At 37.6% G+C, this 7,294-nt stretch overlaps 1 long non-coding RNA gene across 3 annotated transcripts; it reads right to left on the bottom strand.

Moving 5' to 3' along the window:
- Positions 1-1,380: 1,380 nt before the first annotated feature.
- On the bottom strand, positions 1,381-6,956 carry LOC5565444. 3 transcript variants are annotated; one of them, XR_002502624.1, is made up of 3 exons: positions 6,704-6,956; positions 1,506-2,056; positions 1,381-1,398 (listed from the first exon to the last, which is right to left on the bottom strand). It is a non-coding gene; the product is annotated as an uncharacterized LOC5565444 (long non-coding RNA). The 3 variants fall into 3 exon arrangements; XR_002502623.1 differs by having other exon boundaries at positions 1,392-1,410; XR_002502622.1 differs by lacking the exon at positions 1,381-1,398 and having other exon boundaries at positions 1,419-2,056.
- Between the last annotated feature and the right edge of the window lie 338 nt (positions 6,957-7,294).

Here is a 7,294-nt window from a genome sequence, read left to right as displayed (position 1 = left end):
GGAAGCAGCGAGCGAGAGCCCCAACGAGAGAGCGATGATAAAATCAATTTTTCTCGCTTGTTTACCGTTGGGGATAGGTGTTTTTCTTTACTGGCACGATAAACAATCCACGAACTTCCAATAACAACAGTGTCCCCCAGGCTTGGAGCATGTTTAGAGGGGTTTTATCATGCACTACTATCCCCCCAATTTGATCAAAGTTGTTGCAGTATACGATAAACAGTCTCTCATAATGTGCAGCATGTTATGATAGTAACAGAGAGCGATACGTGAGAGATTCTCTCAATTTTCTCAGGATTCAATCCCTGATTATTATTATTATTTTATTCATAAATTGACTAAAAACGAAATGGTGATCAATAAAAATTTTCCCGGTACCTCAAAGACCATCGAATTGTTTTCAAAACCAGATGAACAATCATCAAATTCGACATAGATACAAAAAAAAGGGCCAGAGAAAAGAATTTCTTCGAAAACGTTCTATCATAGGTATCACGGTATTAGTCCTCAGTCCTTTGGTTTAGAAAAAGGTACGGGCGCGTTCTGCCAACTCGGTCGAGGCAGATTTCTTGTGTGAACAAGTTACAACATGGACGTTCTACACTACAGTTCCAGAATGATGTTTTGTGCTTGTGGGGAGCATTTGAAGATGGGATGGTTTCGCGTTCGTGCTTTACTTCTGCTTATCTATAAAGTTATATAGAATAACCGACCCTTAGCTTAACTACCGTAATTTCGGGTGAAATTGATCACTTTCCACGGTTTTCCATGTCTGTTTTCTATGATGTTGCCAATTCCAAAAAACTTAATGCAGGAAAACAATTAAAAACAGATCGGAAAACAGGCAATTTCCGAAGGAATCTTCTGTTGTCTATAAAAAAATCAATTATTACAAAAATCTTTGGTGGAGTTTCAGAAAAAAAACCTGGTGTAATATAGGGAGCCGGATCTTATTCTTGGCACTTTTGATTCACTTCGGCAGTAGGGTACTTAGGAAGCACTGAGCTCATATTTGACCAGCATATGCGTCATATTGAAGTGCTTGTTATTGAAAAGTTTCAGACAAATCGGCCGAGAAAAACACCCCATGCCAAAATGAATCACGGAAGTGCCCAAGTAGCAAATTCTTGGACGAATCCCTAGTGCGCTTGAGAGATGCTTTTAATTAAAATTTACATGAAGACATCTTTCAACTTCATATGCATTTCTTTCGTTGTTTTGACTTCACTCCAGTGTTCATTGAATTGCTACTTCCATCTTTCGATCATCTCACGCTCATCTGTCAAGATGTTTGCTGCACAGTCTGCTCGGGAATGAAGCTTTTGCGGGATACATGGAGCTTTCAACCAATCCACTGTCATTTTGAACAGAGACTCCTCAATCAGGTATTGTGATGTACTAAAAAAAAGTCTGGTAAATTTGTTCTACATTAAGAATACATAGCAATAAATAGTCGTTTATTTACATCGCATTGAAAAACATTGGCAAACTATTCCTAGACTTACATGTATGAAAGATTCAGATACCGGTGAACCATCGTAGGTACGTTGTTTCGAGAAAGAATAAAACCTTTTAGTTTCGTTGGTCCGGTTGTGATGTATCGATTGTTTGCATTGTACTTTATAAACGTTCGCTAAAAAAAATCACATTAGGCGTTGATTTTATGGTTTTGTTTTGTTTTTTCGGTAGTAATGATGCTTTGTTAGCAAAATCCGCACATTTTAGGTCATGTATATGATAAAATTTCCAAATCATTGTATAGTACGAAGCATGTGCAAGACGATGGCGTAATTTTAAATGTAACGATTAATCCATGAGATTCTAATATTGTGGCCGGCACTTGAATACTGCTTAACCCAAGCCACTCGTTTAGTTGAGCTTGTCCTTGACGGCATCTTTGATTGAGTCGCCGGTCTTGTGGATGTACTCGGACAGTTCCGGTGCGCTGTCATCCACGTTGACCACTCCGAAGTAGATGCCGGCAGCGATCGCAGCCGCCAGTAGGATTCCCACAAACAGCAGCGAGATGAAGACGCTCATCGCACATTGGCAGCAGCTGGAATTGAGATTGATAAAGGGGTTTATTGTAAGGATATCTTGAAGCAGCTGATTAAATTTTTGCAATGTGGTGGTTCTAAGCTCAGTTATCTTTTTATTTCGCTTTATACAATTACTAAGTAGGTAGTTTAGACTGTGGTTTTAGACCATAATCATCAATCATAATCAGAATAAGTCTTGCAAAATTGTTTCATTTCAAATATCATTAAACATGAGTCTTGCTCACAAACTACACACGCGAGCTCAATAAAAAAGCTATGAGTAATGCGCCACATAACCTTGACACAGAAAATTAACATTAAGGCTCGATTTCCCGGGAGGCTAAAAAAATAGAAGTTGAATAGTACCTGTGTTGACCATTGGCACTGTATTTTCTGTGTTTGTCACAAGGCTACATTTACCGGTTGGTTACAAACATACATAGGTATATCCACTTGCACACGCCAAGCTAGCCAGCAACAAGTGGTAGATTGTAGATAGACGGTTGTTTCATCCTTTGTGATAGGCATATGGTACCATTTTACGCGTAAACCAACCTACACAATAAGGACAAAATTTGATAACGATATTCATTTACAGTCAAAAATCATCCTGGGCTACCCTCCAGTAAAGAACATTAATGATTTATCATAAAATCAATAAAGCAAAAAATTAGGAGGAACATTATTTTTTTTTTTTTTTTTTTTTTTTTTTTTTTTTTTTTTTTTTTTTTTTTTTTTTTTTTTTTCTAAGGCACTCCGTGCTCATGGCCACTACTGTGCCGGAATCAGTTTTTATCTGTATCTTCCTTACCGATACAGTTCTATTTTTAACTAATCTATATTTACATCTGCTTTCACTCTCTTCCGCTCTTTTTTGCTCTCACACCGAACAGGTAGGAGAGTGAGAGCTGTTGGTCCAATCGATTTCCATAAGCCATAGTCCATTGCTCTCGCGGTGGTTCGTTTTGCCGTGTTCCTGAGTCGTTTGAGGCTAGCTGCCTGCGAAGTGGGTCAAGTTTGTCTCAGTCACCATCTGAAACTGACGGAGAATGGATGTGCTCCCCTTCTAAGCACAGTCCTCCGTGCGGCGTCTTCTGGTGGCTGGACGGGTTATTTTTTGGAGGGGCTGGGAATTGAATCCATGACCTTCCGCTTATGAAGCGGAAGCGTAACCTCAAGGCTACGGACCCCCCTAGGAGGAACATTATGTAAAACTTTAATTTATAATGGTACATTTATATCACATTTATAATCCACTTCTAACTTTAAAAAATAGAACATATAGTGGTGAAACTTGAAAATATACAAAAGCTTGGTGAAAACATCATTTGGGTTGAAGTTCCTGGTTTTTATATAAATATAAATTTATGAACTTGTAGAGAAATGTTAAATTTAAGTTTCATGCAGTACTGGACAGCGTAAAGTACGCCTTGGCCGTTTTTCATATACATTTGTCTGGATGTCGGTATGTTAGTGATCTGATTGACTTCAAATTTTGACTACAGCTCATATATAACCTGAATTTTACTCAGCAGGAAATTCACAGTATTTCAAATATAAGCTTTCTTCTTTCACAAATCTACCATTTCATGACGAACGGCAATTTCATTAAAAAACGTTATTCTACAAACTTGTTATCAATTGATCAATTTGCAGAAGAATGTACTGCTTTGAGTATGTCCATTTATTAAATTAAATGGCATTTAAGACTTATCGCAAGATCAAAACTTTGCCATTTTTTTTATCCAAATTAATATTATTAAATTTAATTTATTAATTTTATCATGATAGCTCAAAAGGTTGTGAATGAAAAATTGTGTATTTCATGCTATGCAAATATATTCAAGCTGCGTTGGAAATTTCTGGTCAATCTGAGTTCTAGTAGCCGAGAACCAAGCCTCTAAATGAGTACTTTATTCTTCCATGAAACATCGTTCCCTCATCTAAGCGCAACATTTTTTTTTTCATTGAACTCAAAAATTTCTTCAAACGCAATAACTTTTTAAAGGTTTCTTTACAAAAAATATTTCAAGTTCAAAGTTTATCGGTTCGTCGAGCAAAAACAGACCGATTGTATGTAATAGAATGACGAAACGGCTAAGGAAAACGCAGTTCATTAAAGAATGATCATGTGTGTTGCTTATCGGTTAGAAATACGTATGATAAGTATGGATAAATCATGATTCCCCGAATATAAACCACCGATCGAAAGAACCTGCCAAAGAACCGCCAAACAGTATTAAAGATTTGACTCGGAAAAAATGCGACACATTGTATTGGGTGTAACCTTTCATCGCGTGGGTAAATATTAATTAAATTTTAATACTAGTTTAGAGTAGTTTAGAGTGTTATGTTTATGTGTGCAAAATTTTATCGCGATCAGTCAAGTAATTTTTAAGATGTCTTTGAAACCAGAAAAGCTACGCCACCAAATCTTGGGCGCGGTGATCGATAATCCTGGTCAGTCGCACAGATGGATCGGGAAAAGGCTTGGAATCCACCATTCCACCGTATCCCGCGTTGTGAAGATGTTTCTGGAGACGAAGGCCATCGAGCGGAAATCGAAAATGTAATACCCAGAGAAGGCGCAGAAGATGTGGCAGTACTTTAAGAATAACCCGAACCTTTCCACCCGAGACGTGGCCAAAAAGGTAAATTCGTCGAAGTGGTTCGTCCAGCAGACCATGAAGCGGACTGTGCTACGTGTTTTAAGGGCAGGAAGGCGCCAAACCGGACAAGTGAAACACGGTGGCCAAATTGCATGCGCGGAAGCTGTACCATGAGTGGCTGGTCGAGCCAGGCTGTCTCGTCATGGGATTTCCATATATTTTATAAAGATATGTCTTCTTAGGCTTGGCAAAACTGATGCTTCGACCCTACATGCTCCCTCTTACTTAGAGCAAAAATAGACCGATTATCAGTAAATAAAATTAAAGATATTCATAGATGAATGATAGTAAAATATGAAGTGAGCAATAGAAGAAGTTCTGAGAAAATCTGAAATTATTCCCTATGCATCAGATCTAAGTTCTGTAGGAAATCAAATTATATCGCTTGTTGTAATCTTGGTTAAATTTTTAAATTTAACAAAGGAAAGACTGAAAGCTACTGAATTGTCTGTAAGGAGTTTTAGGAACTTTTTAAGAAGACTTCAAGAGAACGCCATTGACAATTCTTATACTAAATTCTTGAAAAACTTTCTGATGGAATCCCTAAGAATTCAATCGAGAAATCTCTGCAGGAATCGTCATAGGATCTGTTTTATGTAATATTTACAGTAATTCCTAGAATAATCCGGAAGGGAATGCTTAAAATATACAAGGGGAATTTCTTGAGGAATCCCTGCCTAACGAAATGCTTGCACACTTGGCCAGGAACATAATTTAGCCAGACAAAACCTCTAGCGCTTTAGGAGTGCATTTTTTCAGGCTAGTGGCTTAGGAGACTTATTTTTTATTTATTGTTCTTTAATTTGATGAATTCAGATATCTCAAATATATCACCTACATTGGCTCAGAAGTTCCAGGAATAAACTTTTTCAACTATCTTAGATCTTTTATCATTTAGTTAATCAAGACAATTTCCCGTTTTGATGATCAGTACTTTGCTTCTGCTTGGGTGTTTTAAGATGATATTTCCAAGATGAAAATTGTATCTTGTTGAAAAATACTGAAAAGCTCATTGAATTAATTTTCTGAAGGCGCGCTGAACAGTATGAATCATTTTTTTCTTCGTCAAAGACTTCATCGCATCGTCAAATAAGTAGAGGTGCGTGCCACCTATATATCTTGTTCCTCGCACCAAGGCTATTTCCATGTTGATTCCGGCATAAAAGTGTCTGTCATCCATTTCATCCGTTTCAGCTACGGAGTGCTCACTTTATCACTTGGGAGCCGCCTATTTCCATTGTCGGTATACCTCCACAGTCTTGTATATTTCTTGTACAAATAGTGCGATATCCATACTTTCTTGTTGCTTGTCATATGATCAATGAAGAATGGAAGGGGGTGAGACATCTGTGACGCCAGTCAGACTGTCTGCAACCAAGTTTTACGAGGAACTACAGACTGTGAAATGGGGATGATGATAAAGACGGAAGACCAAACATTCATCTCAACAAGGCAGTATAAATGGGATCCTGTCATAAAGGTTCAATCTGATAAACGGCATATAAATTTCATGAAAATGCGATAACACAATTGAATTTTGACAAACTATTGAAAAACAAACGAATTTGAAATAAATCAATGACCAAGTTTGACACGAATGCCACAATAATGGTAAAGTGCCGTAAATAAATAATTATAATTATAGGTAATAATAATGACCAAGTTTAAACAAGGTCAAACTCTATTTAGATTGATAAATGCTACGGATGCTTGGTTTATAGTAAGTCAAATCAAATACCGCTCAACTAGCTCACTTAAGTGCAGCTTCCGATCCGACACTCGAATTTATGTGTGCATAAACAATTTGCAGTCGAGTTACCAACACTATCTGAGCAAAAGAGTGCAAAATGCTTCACTGTTTATTGCGTTTATGATGGTTCGCCGCTAAGCTCCTAATCGAATAAGAGACCAACTTTGGCACATGTTCGGTAGTCCAAACAATGCAAAATGTTGGGCGTTGTTTTGCTGAAGTTTAGGCTAAATTTAGTTTCTTACCAACAAACGACACTTCCTGCGATACACTTGCACATCGTGGCAAACGATTGATTTTGTTTAAATTTGCGGAAATAAACTTTTCACACAAACTCGTTTGGGGAATGTAGCACAATAATGTGATGTGTGTTTATCAATCAATGCTAATTTGCCTCTGCGATGGGGGCAACAAGGACACTCCACTCCGGACACTACCGGCAGGTTGTATTCGCGTGAATATCAAGGCGACGACTGACTGGACGATGAATAACCGAGAAGTCCGCTGCGTGTTCAGTTGGACGGAACCACTTTATTTACTGATGAAATGGCACTTACACCAATGTAAGTGGATGAATCGAGAGGGTAACTAACGGGCGGCCAAAGGGATTTAAATTCATTCGAATGCTCTTGTTTTGAGGGGTTCTACAGTGTTGTAGCTTTTTAATATAAATTAAATACAATTGATAAATGAATGTAAGGCTTGAATTTCGCAAAATATATTTTGAAAACTTTGCGCAGCTTTGCAAACTGGTGTTTGCCAGACAACTTTAATTGTGATGATAATGTAGGAAAAATGGATTTTCTTAGAACCTTTATACATTTTACACCATTTAG

The sequence above is a fragment of the Aedes aegypti genome, chromosome 3 (genome assembly GCF_002204515.2).
Source record: "Aedes aegypti strain LVP_AGWG chromosome 3, AaegL5.0 Primary Assembly, whole genome shotgun sequence".
Lineage (NCBI taxonomy): Eukaryota > Metazoa > Arthropoda > Insecta > Diptera > Culicidae > Aedes > Aedes aegypti.
Note: the sequence above shows the minus strand (reverse complement) of the source record. Positions and strands in the feature narration are given on the sequence as shown.